The 21,463-nt window shown below is 40.9% G+C and overlaps 1 long non-coding RNA gene across 2 annotated transcripts in view; it reads right to left on the reverse strand.

The window, feature by feature from the left end:
* The window catches only part of LOC131592034 (uncharacterized), a 30,824-nt gene extending 26,964 nt beyond the window's left edge, over positions 1 to 3,860 (reverse strand). Inside the window, exons 1-3 of one of the 2 annotated variants that reach the window (XR_009280506.1) lie at positions 3,763 to 3,860; positions 3,334 to 3,444; positions 2,328 to 3,025 (exon numbers count right to left, since the gene is read on the reverse strand). This is a non-coding gene — a long non-coding RNA (uncharacterized LOC131592034). Of the gene's footprint in view, positions 1 to 2,327; positions 3,026 to 3,333; positions 3,445 to 3,762 lie in introns of those variants that run through there. The other variant, XR_009280507.1, reaches the window with a different exon arrangement.
* Positions 3,861 to 21,463: the final 17,603 nt, after the last annotated feature.

The following is a 21,463-nucleotide window of genomic DNA, read 5'->3' on the forward strand; positions in this document are numbered from 1 at the left end:
CTTTCAGTTCCAGGTTATACATCTCCAAGAACGTGCAAGTGCTGCCTGTCAACAGTACAGAGCCAGGAGAAATCCTGTTTTCCCTCCTATCCTATTACTCAGGACAGGGTTAGTCATAACTGCCCAAAATAAATGTAACTTTATAACATAAGGCCTTCACTATGCCTTGCCATCCATCTCTCTGGATTATTTAATTATTTCCTTTTCTACCTTACTTGCCCTTCTTTCAGCTTATTGATTTTAAAGGCTTGTCTAGGGCTACACGTTCATGTAAATTAAAAGAAAATAAAAACATTTCAGGCTCTTCTCTTATGCTTTCAAGTGGATTAGGAAATGCACAATTATCAAATTTAAAACAATTTTCAGAAGCAAAAATCCTTACCAAGACAAGAAAACCCCAGCTAAACTCAAGCACTGCATATTATCTGTTGTTAACATCACCATGAATAATCTTTAACCGTATTGGCACAGGAAAGTAAATGATAAAAGCCCTCATCAAAGGACCAGGAGACAAAAAATAAAGTCCTGGAGGTTAAACCTTGACTATTCAAGAAGGATGTCAAAGGCAAACTGCAGTAGCTGGTCTCTTTGCTCTTTCGAGTGCTCTGCAAGGGAGCACAATACCTGACTTTAATTCCATTTCAAAACAAACAAACAAAAAAAATTTTTATTTCTCTGGAATTGAAATGGCATTTCCTTTATTTCACAGGAAATACAAGAACATATTTATTTTTATATGCAGTTTTTATGCTCAAAATTACCATGACAGAGAAATATGTATTTTTTCATCTTTGTTAGCAATGAAATTTAAAAGGTATTATTGGACACAGAACTGACGTGAGTTTCACAAATGAGAAATCTGCACACAGGACATTGATAGATTTTCCTATCCCACCTTACAGCAGCAGAGAGAGATAAATTGCTGCATTGTGTTGGATATTTCTAATATTAAAAAGCAGAAAGAGCAATAATTTCAAAGCCCAGAGCAACTTTGCCTTTTTCAGCACATGAGATATTCTCCCTTTCATAAGATTTTCACCAAAGTTTCTGTAATATTGCTAAAGTTTCCCCACTGGGACAGTACATACCTGGATTATCACTGAGGCTGAGGTCTAAATTATTACATTAGGGATGTTTCAATGCAAAGGATTTGCTGCTACACCAACCCCATTTTTATATTCTTTTTTTTTTTTTTAATGACTTGGTTCTAGAAAGTTAACTTGAAAAAACTTGACCAAACAAAAAACCAACAGCTGGAGTATATTCTCAAATATGTAAATCTAGGTCCACCACAATCATAGTTAGAGCAGCTCTGAGAGTGAGCATATGATGGGAACAATGAGAATCTGTATGTTAATGCATATTCCTCAGTCTATAGAGGGACAGAGAAATCGGAAATGTGTACTCTTTAAAGGTAAAATCCACAGAGAGAAGCATTACCATTTACATTACTGAGGTGCCCTTTAGTTGAGATCCAAATTTGTCTTACTGAATTGCAATCTTTAGGCAATCTATTCTCTCTGCGGGTTGGAAAGTGTTGTTCTGTATGCCCAATATAATGTTGTTTAGTTATTAATATTCACAACAATCTCAAAAAAGGATGGCGCTGTTATTATTACACACAGCTTTAGTCTTCCTCCTCTCAAAGTTGGAGTCACACTGGAAGAATTGAGATGGCACCTGGGTGGTTTGTTTTACTCAGTATCCAAATGCCAAATAATAAACTTCACATGGTATCAACTTTAAGGCAGCTCAGTTGAGCCCAACTGGCTTTTGCAAAAGGCTATTGAAGCTTCATATCAACACATTTTCCTTCCAGATAAACATGATTTTAATAATAACTAGCAACTATCAGTGATAGAACACAGTGCTCTAAACCTGGATCAATATTTCAGTGCTGCAGTGACTTTGGGGTTGCCTCTGAGGTGACAGTGTGGAACCAGAGCTCTTCCCAGGGTTTCTGTGCTGTCACGTGGCCAGCCATCCACTACATCCACTCATCTTTTGCCACAGCATTGCCCAAGTGAGCCTACACATAATTTGTCTGAGCGAATGGTGCCTGCTCTTGAAAAATCAGATAAAATGAGGTTATCCAGTGGGGTCTTCCCAGTTGTAAAATGAAGTCATTAATTTAGCCACCACATTAAATGATGTTTTGCACTCTCTGAAATCAATTTTCTTACCATTTTCTGTCTAAAATATATTTAATTTAGTATGCTGGATGGTCTACCAAGTTCACAATGTCAATGCATCATTCATGCTCCACCAGCTTCACTTGGGACCGCTTTATTTTTCCAGCTTGGCAAAGTCTAGTTGTTTCACTAAGTGCCTTTCTAGTTGCTTCATTAAGTGACTTTCAGATCTCAGCATGGACCTAATTCTCCACCCTGCAAACTGGCCTGAGGTCAAGAAGCTGATCACTCTCTGTGTTTAAGCATTTTGTCTCTAAAGTTCTATCTACAAAGAGATTTCCTCACTCTGTTATTAAAAGCAGCACAGAGATCTGGAGGTTGGCTCCCACCAGCTGCAGGGAAATTAGCGCGTCCAGTGTCACACGTCTAAGGGATGGCTGCAAGAAACTGCACTGTGGGATGGAACCCTATAACTCTATGCTTGGGATCCCTGAGCTGATATCACATGAAGTTCATTATTTGGCATTTGGATACTGAGTGAAACAAAACAAAAACAAAAATCTTACCCTTCCCCACCCTGAAAAGAACAGCCTTGCTCAGGAGGAAGCTTGCTTCTGCTTGAGACACAGGAGACAAAATCTTGCTATTCACATTCATTCTTTTATCTCTCCATGACTTGAATCCATTGAAATCCCGAGTGATTAGAATGAAGAAGAGCAGGAAGGAAAAAGACTGTTTAAGGTGACTGAAAAATTATCAAGCCCCAACAACAATTCATAAAGTCTGTCTTAGAGATGGCATCTTATCCTCTCCACAGCCACTGCTCTTCTGCAGAGCTTGCTGGGAAAGATCACGTAGTAGCAGAAAGGTAACTAAAGCCTTGCAACAGAGGACTGGAACAAAGAGAAACATGGAGTTACTCAGGTAGTTTTAGTTATCCAAATATTAAGACTAAAATACCAACAGGAAAAGTCTATAAACCCCTGAGAAAATACAAGTAGTGAGATAGAAGATGACATTTTAGCAAGGGCAAGGGTTAGAGTGTTCTGTGGAGCAATCAATGAAGGACAAAACTTTCCCGTTCCATTGGCAGACTTGGGAGGGTGAGCAAGGGATGTTGCATCCCTCTCAGGCTGCTCAATCATTATCATTCACTTCAAACAAATATTTAGGGAGTTGTTTAGTGGTGGCATATAAGTACCAGAGACTATGAAAACCTGAACTGTCCCCATCATCTTGTCATGTGGCATTGTGCACAATGAGTTGGTTCCTTGGATGCTGTCTTCCAGATTTGTCCTTCAGTCGTGAAGGCCTGGAAAAGAAAAGCTCTTTTACTTTTACAAAGCTCTTTTAATTCCTTTCCTTGGTTTGGTTCAAAAGGTCCTTTTTTCTACCTCATTCACTCACTGGTTCTCTTTGCCTATGGACAGGCAAGACTGTGAATCACAATTTCCATTCCAGAGGAGCTGCTGGGATTTTATCATTTTCTCAAATAAAGTGCTGGAAAGCTTACATATTTTGTTTTAACATTTTTTACTAAAATGAACAATATTTATGTTCCCAAATTAGAATGTTTGTCTTGCTGAACTCAGTTGGAGTTTTATTTGAAGTCAATTGAAGATGAGCATACCTCTGCCAGTGGTGCTGCAGGCTCCTGGCTTGCCACTTGCTTTGGGCTGAAGCTGCAGTGACCTAGGGGAAGTTCAGGGTGGGATAAAGGAATCTGGCCTGTAATGGAGCATGAGAAATAAGTCATGTGAATTCTGACATAATAGGATTTGAAGGGTTCAAGTAGAACATATTTCTGAATAGATGATTATGTCCTGCAGCCATTCTCTCTGAGAGAAGGGATGTCCTGGCATGACAGAGGCACAGGAACGGGACATTCCCACCCCGGGAGGAGCAGTGCTGAGCCTCTAACACTGAAACTTGAGGCAGCAGGTCAGCATGTGTTTTGTTCCAAAAACAATCCACAGCAAACTTTAAGGAAGTGAAGACAAGTTCATGGTGTACAAGAAAAAAACAAAAGCATCAATCCTGAGCCTGCTTTTCAGTGCCTGTTATTAGGTCTGAGGGGAAAAGAAACAACTTGCAGACAACAGGAGAGCAGCTGATTAGCTGCCTGCTTCTCCCAGGCCCTTCTCCTCCAGCTCCTGAAAAAATTGACTCAACACACTTAGGCACTGGGTAGGGTACTGAAATATTAACTCCCTCTTTCTCTCTCCTTCCTAAAATAATTCCCTCTCACTTGATGTAAATTACTATTTTTACAGAGAAAATCATTCTTTATTGAGACTAAAGGAGGGGAAAAGTGGAATAAACTGTTAATGTGAGTAGAGGGGCAGGGAGATGTAATAGCTCACTCTCTTGAGTACTGATGCTACTGCAGGGTTCTTTATTTTCTGCGACAGGGCTACCCAGTGTGTGTGGCTTTGGTTAACAACTTTGTCCGAAACAGGGTCAAAGACCCAGTATCCTATTCTATTCTAAAATTCTATTTTTCTCCTATTCCAAATGGAATAACAGTGTCTGAGATTTCTTTTAGACATTTTCATGCCACTTACACAATGTTGTGGAAAGCCTGCCTTGTCATGGCAGGGACATAGGTCCTCTTAGGACTTGAAGAAGAAGCAATGAGAGGAGAACAAGAAGATGAGGGAGAAAGCAAAATTCTCCAAGGCAACTAGTCGAGGTAAATCAACTAATTCCGAGCAAAATAAAGCACTTGTCTTCTGCAGAGCATGTCAATTCCTTGTATTACTGTCAGAGCAGAAAGCATTCCATGTTTTTGCATGCACTGTTCATGAGAAAATTGTGCCATCTTGTGGGAAAATGTAGAAAATATCAAATGACACCTTCATATACATTACGCAAAATGAAAGGCAGGTGCTTCCATCATCAGATTTTTGAGGGAATATTCAGGATCACCCAGGATATGTAGGTCACCAAGCAAAGGGAAGTCCCTAGCCTGAGCACTGAAGTACCAAAACCTTCAAAATACAAATTCAGCTTTCTGACCTAAACATTTGTGTGGGCTTTGTTGTTCTAAGACTTGGAAGACAAACACAACCAAGTGATTTATTACTGAAAACTGCCAGTCTGGCAGATTTTTTCCCAGCCAGTTGTGAACTTCCACAGTGGGCTAATTCTTACCCAAAATAAACCAGCATAGGCCAGCTAACTCATACCATCCTAATTTGGCACATTTTAAGAAAAGAATATGCAGGTTGATCAGAAGAGACATACATGAAAATTAAGGGAAAAGAAGACTGTCAGAATAGGCAGAAGAAAAGTTGTATCATCAGAGCATCAGTCTGTGTGATTCTTGGCAAAGAGCAATCCCCCAAGACTTCATATCCAAGAGGATCCTGTTATATTAGCAGTAAAAAATAAAACCTAGATAATAGCAACAAATGTCTTGGCCAGAGTTCAAACGCTCCACAGCAAATCCTTGGATTATTTATATAGTTTGGAACAGTGATGCTTTTCAAATATTCATTTGGACATGAATATTACTGGGCTGCTGTTGCTCAGGAATCCTGCTGCTAGAGGCATCACGAGACAGAAAAGATAAGAGGAAAGGGACTTGAATCTGTGGGGCCAGGGCATAGAGGCAGAGAAAAGAAGGTGGGGAAAGCAGCCCACTTTCTTAGAAAAGAATAGGCAGTACAAATCTGTGGCAGAGGAGGGTTGTCCTGTATCCTTCTTTCTCCAATCTCTGGAGTGCTTTCCCACTGTTGGAGCCTGGCCCTGGCGTTGTGGAGGGAGCTCAAAGCCACCCCTTAGCTCCTCTACCCACAGCTGGCTCAATAATTGTAGCACACTGCTTCTAAAAGGTTAATGAGATCTGAACAGCCCAAGCTGCTCAAGCTTCACAGCTGGGCTTACCCTTTTACAGGAAAAAGCATCAGATGTGTCTTATTAGCTGCACTGCTTTCCCACAGCCATTTAAATAAGGAAAAGTATGGAAGAAAATTCTTGAATGCAGAAGGAGAAAACAAACAAGAACCCAGGTCAGGACAAGATGCGTTGCCATCAAATCATATTTGGGACACACATGCTTTAAATATAAAAACAACTGAGAGATTCTAGACAGTGGAAGGAAAAAGGATATTAAAAAAATGAAAATAAAAGTATGTCAGAAGTCTTAATAAGCAACAAAAAAAGGAAGTCTGAAAACTTACTCTTTTTGCTGCTTGGAAATCCTCCCTTTGTATTAACAGTTCCTTGAGATATAAGGGAGGGTTCAATGGCAGGGAGAAAATTTTAAGTGTGGTTTGTTATTTTTGGATTACTAATAAGGCCAGCACAAAGTAAGGTCAAGCATCAAAACAAAAAGAAAGTTTACATGACATGTCTAAAATGTTGACAGAACCTATTTTAAGTGAGAGTCCATGGAGTAGGGCAAGACTCAAGGCACTGAACTTTAAACTAAGGTGGAGATACAGTGCATTCTGTTCCCTGGACGTCAGTATAGAGGGAAGGGCTCCAGAGAGAAAAGTAAAGGATTTCCTGTCAATGTTTGAAGTTTGGCAGATTGATTCAGGACTTTGCTGTGGCCATATTGCCATTGGGGATGTTTGGTGTGCAGGACACCAGACTTACCTGTGCTGGTTTGGGTTGGGGTAAGAGTTAATGCTCTTCACAGTAGCTGGTATGGGGCTGTGGTTTGGATTTGTGCTGGAAACAGTGCTGATAACTCAGGGATGTTTGGATTATTGCTGAGCAGATCTTGCACAGAGTCAAGGCCTTTCTGCCACTCTCATCACCCCATCAGCAACTGGGCTGGGGGTGCACAAGGAACTGGGAGGGGACACAGCCAGGACAGCACATCCCTATTGGCCAAAGGGATGCCTCAGGCCAAATGCTGTCATGCTGAGCATATCAGCTACGGGGAAGCAGAAGGAAGAGCAGGGACGTTCACCTCTACTCTTTCAATTCCCTCCCCGAGCCCACCCAGGGGAACGAGCAGCTGTGTGATACTTAGTTGCTGACTGGGCTGAAACGGCGGCATGATGTCTGGTCCAAAGTAAAAGTGCAAGTGGTATGTTTGTGCCCTCAGCAATGTATCCTTCCCCCTATTGATCCATCCTGGTTGTGTCACACTGCTGCTCATGTGTTTGTTGGGGCAGCACTCCATGAAGGGAGCCTGGACAGAGTGCTAAGTAGCCACTATAATATTGGCTGTCCCCAGGCTGACTCTGACAGACATAGCTCTGAAGGTTTTGGGAGTTTTTCTAGAGCCTCTCCTTTGCCTGGGGTTGCTAGGAAGGGCAGAGGATGACAAAAATCAATCACACTGTCCTCTCAATTTGATCAAAGCTGTTGTCCAGCACCCTGCCTTGTGGCACGCAGGATTAGCCACTGGCATGCAGAAAAAGCAGAGCCAGCCTTGGCAACAAGGCTCTTGGCACCTGCAGCCTTAACACTCAGGGCAAACATGAAGGCTGCTGGTTTTGCTGGTGCAGGAGGATGTCAGCCTGTACCAGCACCAAGTCCTTTGCAGCAAAGTGCAGCAGGGATTTTTTAAAGCAGACAGAACAGAAAATGAGCCACAAAGTTGGGATCTGATCCTGATACTGAGACGAAAGAGAGCGAGACAGAGAGAGAATTAGCAAGGAGTCAGCTTCATCACCATGCTGCAGCAGGCTCTTTTGCATGTGAAGATGGATTATATAAACCTGTCCTCAACATATCATGCATTGGTGAGTTTCACTTAGGAAGGCTCAGGCTTTTAACTTCATTAATTGGGGCTTCCTCTGATGACAGCATCAACTCTGCTGAAGGAAATCGGAATGTATTTGAATAAAGACCTAATCAGGCCAGTAGCAACTACATATTCCCACTGCTGAATGGCCTCTTTGTCAATTCAGCACAGATGTTTGATTGTATCCTGGTTGCTTGGCTTCCTTTTTATGTACAGCCTAACTAGTGTGATTTAAAAAAAATTGCAATAACATTCCTCCATATTTGCTTTAAATTCCTCCCTGCTTTTTTTGAATTTTCTGAAAGTATAACTACATGTGGGTTTTGACTAAGGAACATTTTTAATTCCTATAGTCTCTGACTAAAACAGGACATTGTGATCACTCACCGAGCTTAGGGAGCCCATGACAAGTGCTGGGGAACAGACAGAAAGGTCTTTGGAGGAAAAAGAATATTTACAGGTTGAGAACCCACAATTCATCCCTTAGCATAAGCTGTCATAGGCCACTAGCTGATGTTCACTGGCTACATCATGTACCTCTCACTCTTTGTTTCTCCTGGCAATAGTCATTCTACTGGCCCCTTTCCCAGTCTAAGCTATTCAACCTGAGACACTGCCAAACCACCAAATTTGATCCAATTTTAATCTCCCAAAGCCTGGGGTAGGGTTTTACTCTCACATCTTGTTATAGGGTTTCTTCTTGTAACAAAATCACTCCTTTCAAATATTCAGAATAAACAAATTGTTGCTGTCAAATCCACATATTACTTTATTTCAATTGTTTTTCTTTAGTTTTTCAGTCTACCCCATAAAGAATTGGCCTATAAGTCCACTGATACTTACCTCTTCTGACTTTCAGCTGAATTTATTGCCTCATTTCCTCCTGAGTTTTGAAAATCTCCAGCCATATGATTTTTAACAGGCTCACTCCTAAGGCAGACCATCTCTTCTCCCTGCCCCATCTCTCTAGGAACTCTACTCTTCCTAGTGACAAGTTCTGCTTGAATACCAAGAGAGATATATATATATATATACACCACAATACCAGAAACCAAGTTGTTTAAAAAACCCAACCAAACGAAAGAAATCAAACAAGAAAAACCCCAACTGCAGCAATTTCACATGGGATGGGCTCTTTTCCCCCTTGCACAGCCCTGCACTGAGGTAGAGGAGGTGAGGGTACAGCCTCATAGCCCATGGTCACAGCATGGGAGAGCCAATGAAGGTCCCAGAAAGTGGCTGAAGGTATTTTACTGATCTCCCTCTCCAGTAACCACCAGCAGATAAAGAAGTTATCATATGGTTTGAACCAAGACCATTGAGGTTTTAAATCCAAACTCCAAAACTCTGACTGGCAATTTTTCATAATTTTTACTCTCTTCCAGAAAGGAAAAGTAGGTGACCTTATTTCAGCTCGTAGAAGTTAAGAAGCCCAGCACATTGTGTAAGAGATCTTCTCCCTATTCTGCACTGGTGATGGTATCTGCTTTCTGAAGCTGGATCCAGTTGGTGCTAGGTTGTGTTAGTGATGAATTGCACAGGCACTTTTCAGTCTGTGTCCTTTAAACCACATCATTTTTAAGAAGTAAACCACAGAATTTTTCTTGGCTGGCGTTTCCCAGACTGTCTTGAGAATTTAGTCTTGCCAGATATTGTTATCCTGATTAGTGAAACTTTTCATTTATTTCCCTCTGCAAAGCAAGCAAGATCAGGCTGGTGTATTTCCAAAGACTGAATGTTATGTAGGATTTGTGCTGAAAAAATCTGTGCTGGATTTATGTGTCATATGAACACTTCCATGATTCCACATATGCACATTTAAACCTTTGTGCTGTGCTGTTCCCCAGACATCTGCAAACTCTATAGATAATAGTGTTTCCTTTATGTTCTCCCATCAATAGATATACTCCATACTAATTTTCTCGTCTGCCAATGAGACCTTTTAAAAATTTGGATCCATTTCTTCCACACGGTTGTTCTTTGAGCCAAAAATGGATGCACAGCAGTGCTGTAATTGTTCCCCTGTAAGCCCCTAGGGTGATTAAAGCTGATGGTAGAATACTCTCCCTCTTTGTCTCAGCATTCAGTGAAAATAGATGCCCTCAAGTTTCACTTTTATCTTTCCATGGCCCTTGTTCCCCTCACAAGCCATAATAAAAATTATTTTGTTTATGCAGAGATGACATTATATCTTTTGACCCTAAAGCAAGTCTCCTGAACTTATAAATGTTCCTTTTCACGTGTGCAATCTCCCAATTTCAGTTGCAATGCCAATGCACTGGGTGATCAAAGACTGAGACAGTCACAAGTTGTGCAATATATGACAATAAGAGTGTTGAAACTGTTTATGCTGCTTCAGGCTGAACTTTTATTTAGATATGTAAACATCCATGGGAAGACCAAAAATAATTTTTGAAAAGCCTTCCCTTGTTTAGGAACAAGAACACAGGATTTTAAAGGTCCAAGACTGTTAAAGGACATAGAAATGTAAAGTGAAATTTAGATAAGTACCTACATTTCTTCAGGTCTTACAGCCTGATAATCTGCTGCTGGTTTGAAGAAATTCCAGCAGTTTCCCAGCACAAAGTTGTTAAGGTACATCCTGCACCTGGAGGTTTGGTTGGTTTTCTGATGTAGGTGTGATTTGGCTTGGACTCACTGAACTATCCCAGGATTAGAGAAAGGTGGGAAACATTATTCCCCCACTGAGTTAAAGGGGTAAAGTGAAAAAAAAAAGGATTTCCTGACTGAATCTTTCAGGTTACTTTATAAAAGAATAATATCTCATCAAATTTGCCTTAGGACCTGTGTGAAAATATAAGCCTTCACTTAGAAGAGACATGTCTTCAGTTCCCAGCTCCAGGACTGGGTCTTTTTAGCAGGTTCAAATCATTCTTCCCATCCTTTGGTATTTGTCTGAGTGAGCCAGAACGAGGTTTTTGTGCCTGCCTGAGAGGAAGGGCACATGCCATGACTCTGCCTGTGTCACTGCACTGCCTGGGACATGATGGGATTTTAAACCCAGTCCCTCAGTAAATGCTCATATGCAATAAACATGACTCTTCCCAGAAGTGTTTCTTTTTGACATGCATTCAAAAAATATTCAAGTCCTCATTTTGAGGGTTTATTTATGACACAATGAAGAGTATCTTTATTGGGTTTACAATTAATTATACATTGGTTTTCTATTTAGCTTCTGAGGGGCTGAAGTTTTTTTATTTATTTTATGACTTAGTGTCACTGAGCAACTGCTATTGTTGGAAATCTTATTAAAAGTATTTTCATATCTTTCTGCCTTTATTTATAACAATACTATTTGGAGTAGTTAATAAGCCAATACCTACTTACTGCTAAGGGCTGCTTTTCGTTGTTGCTTTTTGAACTGCGGCCAGGTTAGTAATTCACATTTAACATCCATTCTCTGGTGTCCTGATCTCAGAAGGCAGGGAGAGCGAGAAACACCTGCCTCAGAGAACCCAGACATTTCATATTATTTGCAGGCTAACACAGACTTGGCAATGAGCTCTAGTAGCAGTAAGGGGAAGCTGGGGTGGTTTTTGGTAAGGAAGGAGCAAGAGCTTGTTATCACTGAGCATTCACAAGGCAAGCTGCTGAGAAACGCGTGTGGGTTGAGGATTTTTTGGTTCTTTGTTTTTAAGAGGAAGCAGATGTAAAGTTCAACTATTAATTTCCAGCCTAATCCGTGCCTGGCAGAGGGGTTTCAGGCTCCTTGCCTGCTTTATTGCCCTGCTCAATGAAACCTTACTGTTGCTGCTGTTCCTGGGAGAAGGGGGGACAGTCACCCTACGTGCTGCCCTGGCAGGGTGGAGCTGCTGTCCTGCAATGGTAGCTGGCACCAAGTGTGGCACCTTCAGAACGAGGAGCTCTTGGGACAGCAATCCTTGGAGGTGGCACATCAAATCCTGTTAACGCTGCTTCGTGAGGAGCAGAGTGAGCTCGGGTCTTCTCTGCTGGTGCTGCAGTTTAGACCAGCACTTTTGTGCTGCAAGTGGGAAGGATGCTTTTGTGATCATGTGAAGTCCCAGCGGTAGGAAGGGAAAATGTGACAAAGAATAATCCTCTGCTAAGGAGCTTGCAATTTAAATACAAGCCTATTGTTTCAGGATTTAAAGAGATTAGTGCCTTGCAACCTGGACACTGGGCAGGCTGACTCTGGCCTGCCTGGTCACCCTTCCCAGCCATCACCTCACTTAAGTGACCTTGTGTGCAGGGGAGGGACCACAGCTGGTTTTTGCTGAGAGGTCTGTGCATTGCAGTCCTTGTACTATCAGCTCAAGGAGGTCCACACTGAGCAGTGTATTTCTCTTCCCTCCAACAGCACTGAGATTTTTCAGAAGGAAAATGGCTCCCCAGACCCTATCCTTTGCTGATACTCCAGGCCTTGCAATTTGCTGCTTTTTGGAGAGCACAGCTGCTTCAGGCTGCCTTTGGGTTACAAGAGATCACTGCATCATCTGTGCCCTCCACACCCTCTCGAGAAGATTCCCCAGCTTCAGGGCTTTTTTTGAGGACTGATTTGAGTACTTGCAGAGCAGATGTCTAGCTGGAGTTTGGTACCTGAAAATAGACTATCATCCTGCAATTAATTATCCACACACACTTATGCAGCCAAGTTGCTTCCAGGGAACTTTTCTATAGCACCATATTTTTCCAGCTTATTCCTTTCTCTTCTCCCATTAAGGCACATTCTCTTTTTCAGTCTTTTATAACCTTATCAGCCAAAAGTGATGTACAGTATTAAAAATTGTCATACTCAGGTTATTCCATGTTTATCATCATAAAAGTAGATATATTTCCCTTCATAAATAAAACACATCACTCTGTTGACTACTACTATTATCCTGTTTAGAGGGTGGCTGTGCTTAAGTAAGAATTTCTGTCACTCATGGTATCCCAGAAACTATTAGTATATAAAACATCAAATACCATTTCCATATGAAGCTTAAAAGTATTATTTTCCGGATGTGAGAAGAAGAAAAATATTTTTCTGTTCCAGCATTTTTTACTCAGACACTGGGCTTTTAGGGTTTGTTTGCTCTGTAACAGGTGGAGTCAGTGATCTGTAGTTACCTGCCCGGGAAATTATTTAGCTTGAGTTGGGGTGATCACCCAGGAATATGCAGCAAACAAAATAACAGCGCTTCAATTAAACAGTGCTTAGGTTCACTGCTTGATGAGGTTTTGTAACTTAATTACCAGCCTGTATATCAGCAGTGCTTAATGTTCTAGGAAACTGCTTCAACAAGAGGGCTGGGCTAGATGATCTCTAGATGTCTCTTCAACCTCAACCATTAAGGATTCTGATACAGCAATATAGCACTTTATGTAACAATTAATTCAGTGAATTATTTCTATACGTATAAAATAAATTACTAAGTACTTCAGCTCTTCCATGCACAGAATAGAGATGTTATATTTGGTTTCACATAAAAGATTCACATTCAACTTCCCAGTATAAAAGTCCAAAGGTAATCGGAGAGTAGCATTGTGGGTATGTTTGGATAATTAACTTGAAATTAAGGACCTATAAAGAACAGGTTTATTTCCAACTTTACACCCCCTTCATTTTCAGTGCTGTTTGAAGAGGACAAGTACAACAATAAACATTTTCAAAAGCACTTCAAGATCACAAGAGGTGCCCAATATTATTATTGCAATGGGTCTTACAGATGCTTAAAAGCACAGAGCAGATATTAATATCTTCTTTCATTTCATTGCTGCATTTACTGAAGCAAGTTTTATGAGAATTTAGTATTGTTGTCACTGACCTTTCTTCCCGAAAACATTTAATACCATATTCACCATCATTCTTTCTTTCAATGGCATCTGTTTAAGGAAAAACAAATCTTTTATTTATTCTCTTTATAGCTTAATCTTTTTTTTCCCCCTGTTATTATTTTGACTTAATAAAAGGCTTTTTAAAATGATCAGTAACCATGCCTGTGAAATGTACCATCTGGGAGCAGAAACAGACCCAGAATACAGATGAGTCTTAGAAGTATTTTACAAAACAAAGCAGCCAAATAAAAAAGGGAGATTTTTTTTTTTTTTAATTTTTATTTTTTTCATTCTACCCCATCAAATATGGTTTCCACTATATGACAGAGAGGAGGGAGAACTAGAGAAGACACTGCACTAGTGAAAGACAAATAGCTTTTTCTCCTGTGTAATTTATGCTCGGGGTTACAATGCAGGAAATACTTAAGCCTTCTGTGATTCAAGGTTCATATGAAAACAAGCAAGTCCTCTGATTTAAAAGGAAATAAATCACTCTCAGGTTATCAGCTGTGGCAGTGATGGGAACATTCTCTCCTTGTTTCTGCATTTATGATGTTTCTTTTACATTGCTATAAAGAGATGTTCAACTATCAACATGAGAGTATGTGGCAGGCAACAAAAATAATCTTGGAACACAGAAGGATTATAGGGAAAAAAACATCCCAGATTTCCATCCAGTTCTTCAGCATCTGAGACACCCCTTAAGAAGGTCCACACTTAATGCATTATCATGACCTGGTTCTATTACAGTCTGAGAGCTCTGAAAGTGCTTTTCACCCCTGTGTTCAGCAATTATTGGTATTGCTAAAAAAGCAGCCATCCCTGACATGAAGCACCCAAGGCCATTTTGTGCTATAAAATAGCACATCTGTTGGGTGATTGGTAAGGATAGTGCAGACTTGCTGCCATAGAATAATTCCATGCAGTGCAGTTAGCCTAGGAATGACTGCAATCAAAAGCAACTGATTTACCCTGTTGAAAATGATTAAAATCTCTTGTGTTTGCTATTGGGTTTATGAATGATATCATGCACATCATGAGAAGAGTGCCTTTAAATAGCTCATGATATTTCCTGTGTTAGGGATATTTCCAGAATCCATGCTTCCCATATTTCAGAAGGATAGCTGTGATTCACTAGCTGTTTGAGGTGTATAATGATAAAAGGCCATTTCCGATGCAGGGAGTACTTATCTGGGAAATGTATTTGTTCTGCTTTGTGCTCATGCAATTCCTCTGTAATATTACAGTGTATTTGTACAATCAAAAGTTCTGCCAACTACATCAACAACTAAAAAGTAAAAAAAACAAAACAAAAGGACATGTAACCTGACAGTTTAGACACTCTAAGTTGGGTGTCTTCACACCATTCTATGAGGTCACAGAATCATAGAAATATTCAGTCAGAAGGGAGTCTGGGAGATCATCTGCTCTATTCTCTTCCTCAAAACAGGGATACTTTCAAAGTTAAGTCCAAGGAATGCAGGAAGCATTAAATATCTCAGGTGTAACTACTGGAGCTGGAACCAAGAAACATCTGCTGTTGTAGGTCTCATAAAAAGGAAAACCAAGAAGCATCTTGGGAAGAAAGTGAAGTTATCTGGTGGTTTGAAAGGATCCACTCAGACACTGGGTGTGCCACTTGATTCAAACCAGGATTCTCCACTGGGATGTCAGACAAGTGTTCCATGTGTTCCAAGTGTTCCAAGAGCCTCTAGATAATGACACAAACTCCCTTGCTGTTAAACCAAAGAGTCCCTAGATCTCAAAATGTCACTTCACCCATTCTTTGGCCCATAAGTGATGTTCCCTATACTGGGAAGTGTGTCAGACTGCCAGTACTCACCCAGAAAAATGAGCTAACAATGGAGTTACCTGAGGCTGGGTCTTCAGCCCAGCATGACAAAAGCTTTTCTCATCAATATAATGTCCCTTTTTCTTAGCTCAGAATTGAACCATACACAAGTGGGTTTACTGCTCCTTACAAAGGTTTTTGGAGCCTTGAAGGCAGTAATAACACAGCCTCACCATGATTCTTATCTAGATATGAAGCACAATCTTGAGGCACAAAAAATTAAGTTACCAGTCTTACTTTGCCAGAAATATATGTTCAATTATCTGTCTGCTTCAATGGTGTTAGCAATTTCAAAGCTGTAAGTAAAAAGAAAATGCAGGCTCTTTGTGAGTATACTGCCCAATCATAAAGTGAGTTAATGAACCTGAGAGATTAAACATAAGACATTTACAAATGAACATGGAAGGCAGAAAGCCACCAAGTGCAATTCTTGCTGCCATTTCTCTGCTGAACCATTTCTAAGTTTAATTTGCCTGTATTTGAGTCAGCAATCAAAGCAAACATTAAAACACCTGAGAGCTAAATTATCTAATAAATCAACACAAATTCAGCCCTTTGCTCGCCTACAGAAGCTTGTCTTTAAGACAAACCCATAACAGTTTCTTCCTGGAACAGTCCTAGGAGTCTTCATTTAGACATCTTTTAACTAGAAACCCTTGGCAACCTTGGGTTAAAGATAATGAGCAAAAAGTGAGAATGCTCTTTTTTTGTAAAAAAAAAGGTGCAATGTTCAATCATTTTGTTCTTTCCTGTAGCTTCAGATTAAAATACTGATGTCTTGGTAATGAGACACTGTTTTATGAGATACATTAATCACAGCTGCACCTTCTGAAAGTGCAGCCACTGTGGTTAAAGCCTGGTGTGCTTTGCACAGACATAAAAACAAAGCTGGTGTGAGGTATTATTCAAATGTAGTGGAAGAGCCAAAGGCAGAGTATGAATTCCTTTGAACTCAGCAGGTTTTGTGGTACTGAGTACATTCTTTGACAGTTCTACTGTGAAGGACACCTTACCTGTGCCCATTTGCTCACGTAAATGTGCTCTGAGTCTTGGAGATCTCTTTACCTTTTCATTTCAAACACCCATAGGGCTATGAAAGTTCCTTTTATGCTGTGATTTTCCTCTTTTCCAGAAAGTTTGGAAGCCTTTTCGTGCTGACATCTATTTGGCATGTATGAGTTTAAGTACAGTCAGAGATTTTGAGGTAGATATATGTTCCTGTTATCTTCAGAATCATAGAATCATGGAATGGTTTGATTTGGAAGGGACCTTAAATATTATCCAATTCCCTCCATGGGAATGGACACCTGCCACGAGACCAGGTTTCTCAAAATCCATTCTGGCCTTCAGCAATTTCAGGGATGGGGCATCCACGGCTTCTCTGGGCAACCTGTTCCACTCTCTCACCACTCTCACAATGAACAAATGCTTTAATGCTGCTTCATTTTGTCAAGAACTTCAGGGTATCTGGAGGATGTGTAGAGCAGCTGTAACAATGAGGACCATGAATTTTGGAGCAAATTTAGAAAAGATTTGTCAAATTTACCATAAACTTGCATCATTTACCAAGATGGGACAGCTTCCCAAATGTGTAAGTCAACCACATCATTAGATACTCATTGGAACAAACATGGAATTGGTTGGATCCAATCTTCTGACTGATGCTTTGCCATAGATCACTTTGTACAACTTTCACAGTTCCTTTTGATGTTTGATAGGATGGTTAAATTCCAAGCATGAAGATGGCCTGAGCCAAAAATGCCTTCTCCTGCCATCCAGTAGATTGCCAGGATGTGTGCAGAGGTCCCAGGAGCAGTGGGGAGCACAGCAGGGATGTTGTGGGGCTGGCTCAGCAGTGCTCACACACTCATACTTTGTACATCTCATACCTGGCATGTGTGGAGGGCATCCTAAAACACGGAATGTTCCAGCAATAAGTATGTGTGATCCAACTGCAAAGCACCATGAGCCAGTTGGAAATGCAATATTAGTCAATTAAGAATGGAAGCACTTTAGTGTTATTTAGAGTTCAATCTTTGTAACTACTTTTTAGCTATTTTTTTGATGATTATTATTTCCTTTTATTTCAGAATGGATTTAGGCTTCAAAAGCCTTAACAAATTGCATCTATATCCAAATCTACATTTTTCTTTCTGTTTTTATTCAGCCACAAGGAATGTAAGTAATTTCTTGTCTCCTTTAAATGTTTATAAAATAAATCACATGAATATGCAAATTAAGCAGAACAGATTTCTTGTGGTTAAAGTATCCAGCATATGGATCATGTTTCATGATAGAGAAAATACTTGCTACCGAGTAATTTCACATTTTAATTATGTTATTTTTTAGAAATACTTTTTAAAAAGCTTTATCACATTTTGAAAAATGTTTATGATGATGTTCAAAAGACTAATTAAAATAACATTTTTATTTTTTTTTCCTTCATGGATTTAAACTCATGCCTTTAATCTTACCTAAACTTTGAAACAGGAGAAACACAACTTGTGTCTCCTATTCCAAGAAGTTAGAAAAATCTTGGTAAAAAAACTGAAACAAAATTTAAGGAAGTCTGAAAGTATGGAGCTATCAGAAAGTGAGAAATGCAGCTTTCATAATTTGAACCTCTAAATTTGATGTCCAACTTATTGAACTCTTCAATTTCATCAGGATTTGGGCCCAGTCTCACACCCTGTGTCATTCCTTCACCCACTCTTGGCAGCAGCCACCCATCATAGTGAGGCATACAACAGATACAATCCCAGCACAGTGCTTGTTCACTTGAGTTACAGCATTTCCTTTCCACCTCACAATTCGAGGTTTGTTGTACAAAATTTTCACCCTATACATTAATGTCTTATTTCTCAACCTTTTTCAGTGGTTCTGCAAATACTGATCTGTACTCAACAGATATTTTCTCTCTTTTGACTGTACGTAGCCCTCACATAGTTACAGATCCTGTTAGAAGGGCTTTGAACTTGTAGACAGAATTTTAGTCTTGCAATCAGTAATACATTGAAATTTCCCTTTCAGGAAAAAAGAAATTTCATTAAGTTGTGTGACAAGACATCTTAAACACAAAAATAGCTCCAGGGCCAGGCAAGTGGTCATTAAGCTTTAAGGAATATGACATTGATTTTCTCATGACAATTTAAACCAAAAGAAACAAGTATGCAACAAACAACCTACCTTCCTAGCTAGCACACACACCAAATGGTGTAATTTTCTCACCACAAACAGCTTATTAAAAAACAAAAATAAAAACCTATGTAATGCTTCCTTGTAAAGGACAAACAGTTCATTTAAATAAGATTCATAACTTTTGTGCCATGTTTGAGAACCTGGAAAATTAATCTCTGTGTGGGTGGAAGTAGTGGGCTTTTTTCCATGACTAAACACAACTTTCCTCATTTTAAAAAAGGGCCCTCCAAACCAGAGTGTAACTTCTTCCTGTGGTCTCCCAGGTGACCTGCCATGGCGACGGTGGAAGCACGTTCCATGTGTTTCCTCTCCAGGTGTTAGTGAGGCTGCACCCGTGCACAGAGAGCTTCTGCTCCTCCTGCACAGCCTGTTTCTGCCACTGCAGGGTTCCTCCTCTCCTCCCACCCTTGAATATCCCAGTGGCACCAGCTGGGATGGGCCATGGAGTGCCAGGACACGGCAGGCACTGATCAGCTTGGTTTGGCTCCAGGGTGTGAGATTCCATGTTAGTCTGCTCCAGGTGTCAGCACTCCCCAGCACTGCCCATGGTCCCACCTCCATCTCTCTTACAGGGCATGGGCTGCAGAGCTTTCCCAGGGGAATTCAGGGAAATTATTCTGCCCTTTGTGGGGCTGGGAGTGGAACAGGAGCTGTTGGGAAAGGGCCTGCAGATGTCCTTCTGCACTCATATGGGTTGGTCTGTCCCCGCAGAGCGAGGAGAGAGGGTGCCAGAAGAATCCCAAGCAGAACCCAGGGAACAGCATCCAGGCATGGAAATCTGCTAATCCAGGTCAGAGGCTGCTCCACATAGGATCCTGCTTTAACTGTGCTGAGAAGACTCTGACTGACACAGCCACAATCTATATAAAACTCATTTTTCCTTTCCCTGCCACAGTGGTGACAAGTCATTTTAAAAGTATGTGCTCTTTATGAGCCTGACTAATAGTCCTTTGGGCGTCTTTCTAATTACTTCAGTAGGCTTGGGTGGGGTCTTGAGGGTTGTAGTTTAACTTTTGTGCAAACTTAACTTTTGTGGTCAGCTGCTTCTCCTCTGGTGGTGTGTGTCCCCATGGGAAAGAGAGACAACAGGGGGAAGGAAGGTTTTGGCACATACATCTTCTCTGCTCTCCAGGAATTCAGCAATGCCTCGGCAGACTAATTAGCAAGCCACAGGGAACCACAGAGAGATGGCATTTGTTGTAATTAGAAATAAACTTAAGAAGAGTGTTTGGGTAAAGAGGGAGGCAGAGTAAACCACCGCAGGTAAACTGCAAAGCCGCAAACTTGGCACCCAGTGCTTGGCTCCCAGCCCACCTGTGCTCCTGCTGTTCCTTCAGCCCCAGAGCTGGATACCAGGAGGAAGCAAGACACTGGGTCACTGCTAGAGGAGACTGGGGGACATGGAGGCAAAGAAAGGTAAGGACAGCTGCAGGACAGAATGTAAATCCTCCCTAATTTGCAGCTGCTATGGGTGGTGCAGGTGATTCCCACGGAGAGACACAGTCTCTGCCTCACCATTTGACTGTCCTGTCTCCTTTCTGCCTATCAAACACCAAACATAAAGCTCTGCCCCATTGTGCTGGCTTTGAATTAACTGATTTTTGGAGAGGAGGGAAGGAGACAACCACAGAAGTGATTTTTCTGAGAGGATCTGTTAAGAGTTTCCTCCATGCCTGACAAAAACAATCAGTGACTCATTTTGAAGATTGATACCCAGTTAAACCACTCTAAAAAGTGAAACACATTTTAAAGACAGGAACAGAACAAGCCCAGGAACCTCTCTCTTTCTTCCAGCCTGGGAACAGGTAACAGGGCAGCCTGGCCCCCTGCATGGCCTCCAAAAAATCCTCCACCATAAACAGCTCCAAGCACTGCTTGGCACAGGTCAGTGGAACAACAGCAGAGGTAAATTCCTGATGCAAGGCCCAGGCAAGATTAACTCTTTCAGAGCTTAAATTCTCTTACAAACAAACATTAATCATCTCTCAAGTGAGAGAAAAGGACAGAGTGAAGACATGTAGAATAACAACATGAAAATATCAAAGTCAGTGAAGAAAGAGTTAAATCCCAGATGGGAGGAGATTGAGGAGATGCCTTAGTCTTGGGCTGAAATTCTTTTGGTAAGGCCACAGTGATGGACTGTGATACACCCGAATATCTCTGAATTCATGGAAAACATGGGGGGGTGGAGTGTTCGAGCTGTAGGACATGAGCAGAGGCATCCATGCTGAAGCAAAGCAGATGTTGAATCCAATTGAGAAGCTTGAACACAGTAATGAATAAGAGTAATGAAGACCCTTTGCCCCCAGGGAAAGAAGACTCAAAAACTTCTGTTCCCAGATATGAAGGTGATCTTAGAGATAAATTAAGAGAACTTTTGCTTGTGAGCAGCTCAGCCTTAAAAGTGTACCCCATTAGCCAAAGACAGAGCCCTCAAAAACAGTTGTGGGGAAAGCTGTCAGTCGAGGGAAGGGACTTTCACACGGCAAACAGGTTTCTATCTCTGAGGAGGCTGATTCACTGTGACATTGAAGCCACCAGAGAACTGTTCCTTGTAGAGAAGTCTCCATGGCATGGCAAGAGAGACTCCTCTCCCTAAGTGGACTGAAGACTATTCTAGAGGTGGTAAACTGACTGAAAGTCCCAAGTTTTGTCTCTTTACATTGCCAGTTGGAAAGGAAAGAAGTTGTGGGGAGGGGGGAGGAGTTCTGAAAGTTTTATTCCGATTCTTATTATTCTTTTAGTTCTGCTAATATTTTTTTCTTTATACCCTTT

This window comes from Poecile atricapillus, chromosome W, assembly GCF_030490865.1.
Source record: "Poecile atricapillus isolate bPoeAtr1 chromosome W, bPoeAtr1.hap1, whole genome shotgun sequence".
Classification (NCBI taxonomy): Eukaryota; Metazoa; Chordata; class Aves; order Passeriformes; family Paridae; genus Poecile; species Poecile atricapillus.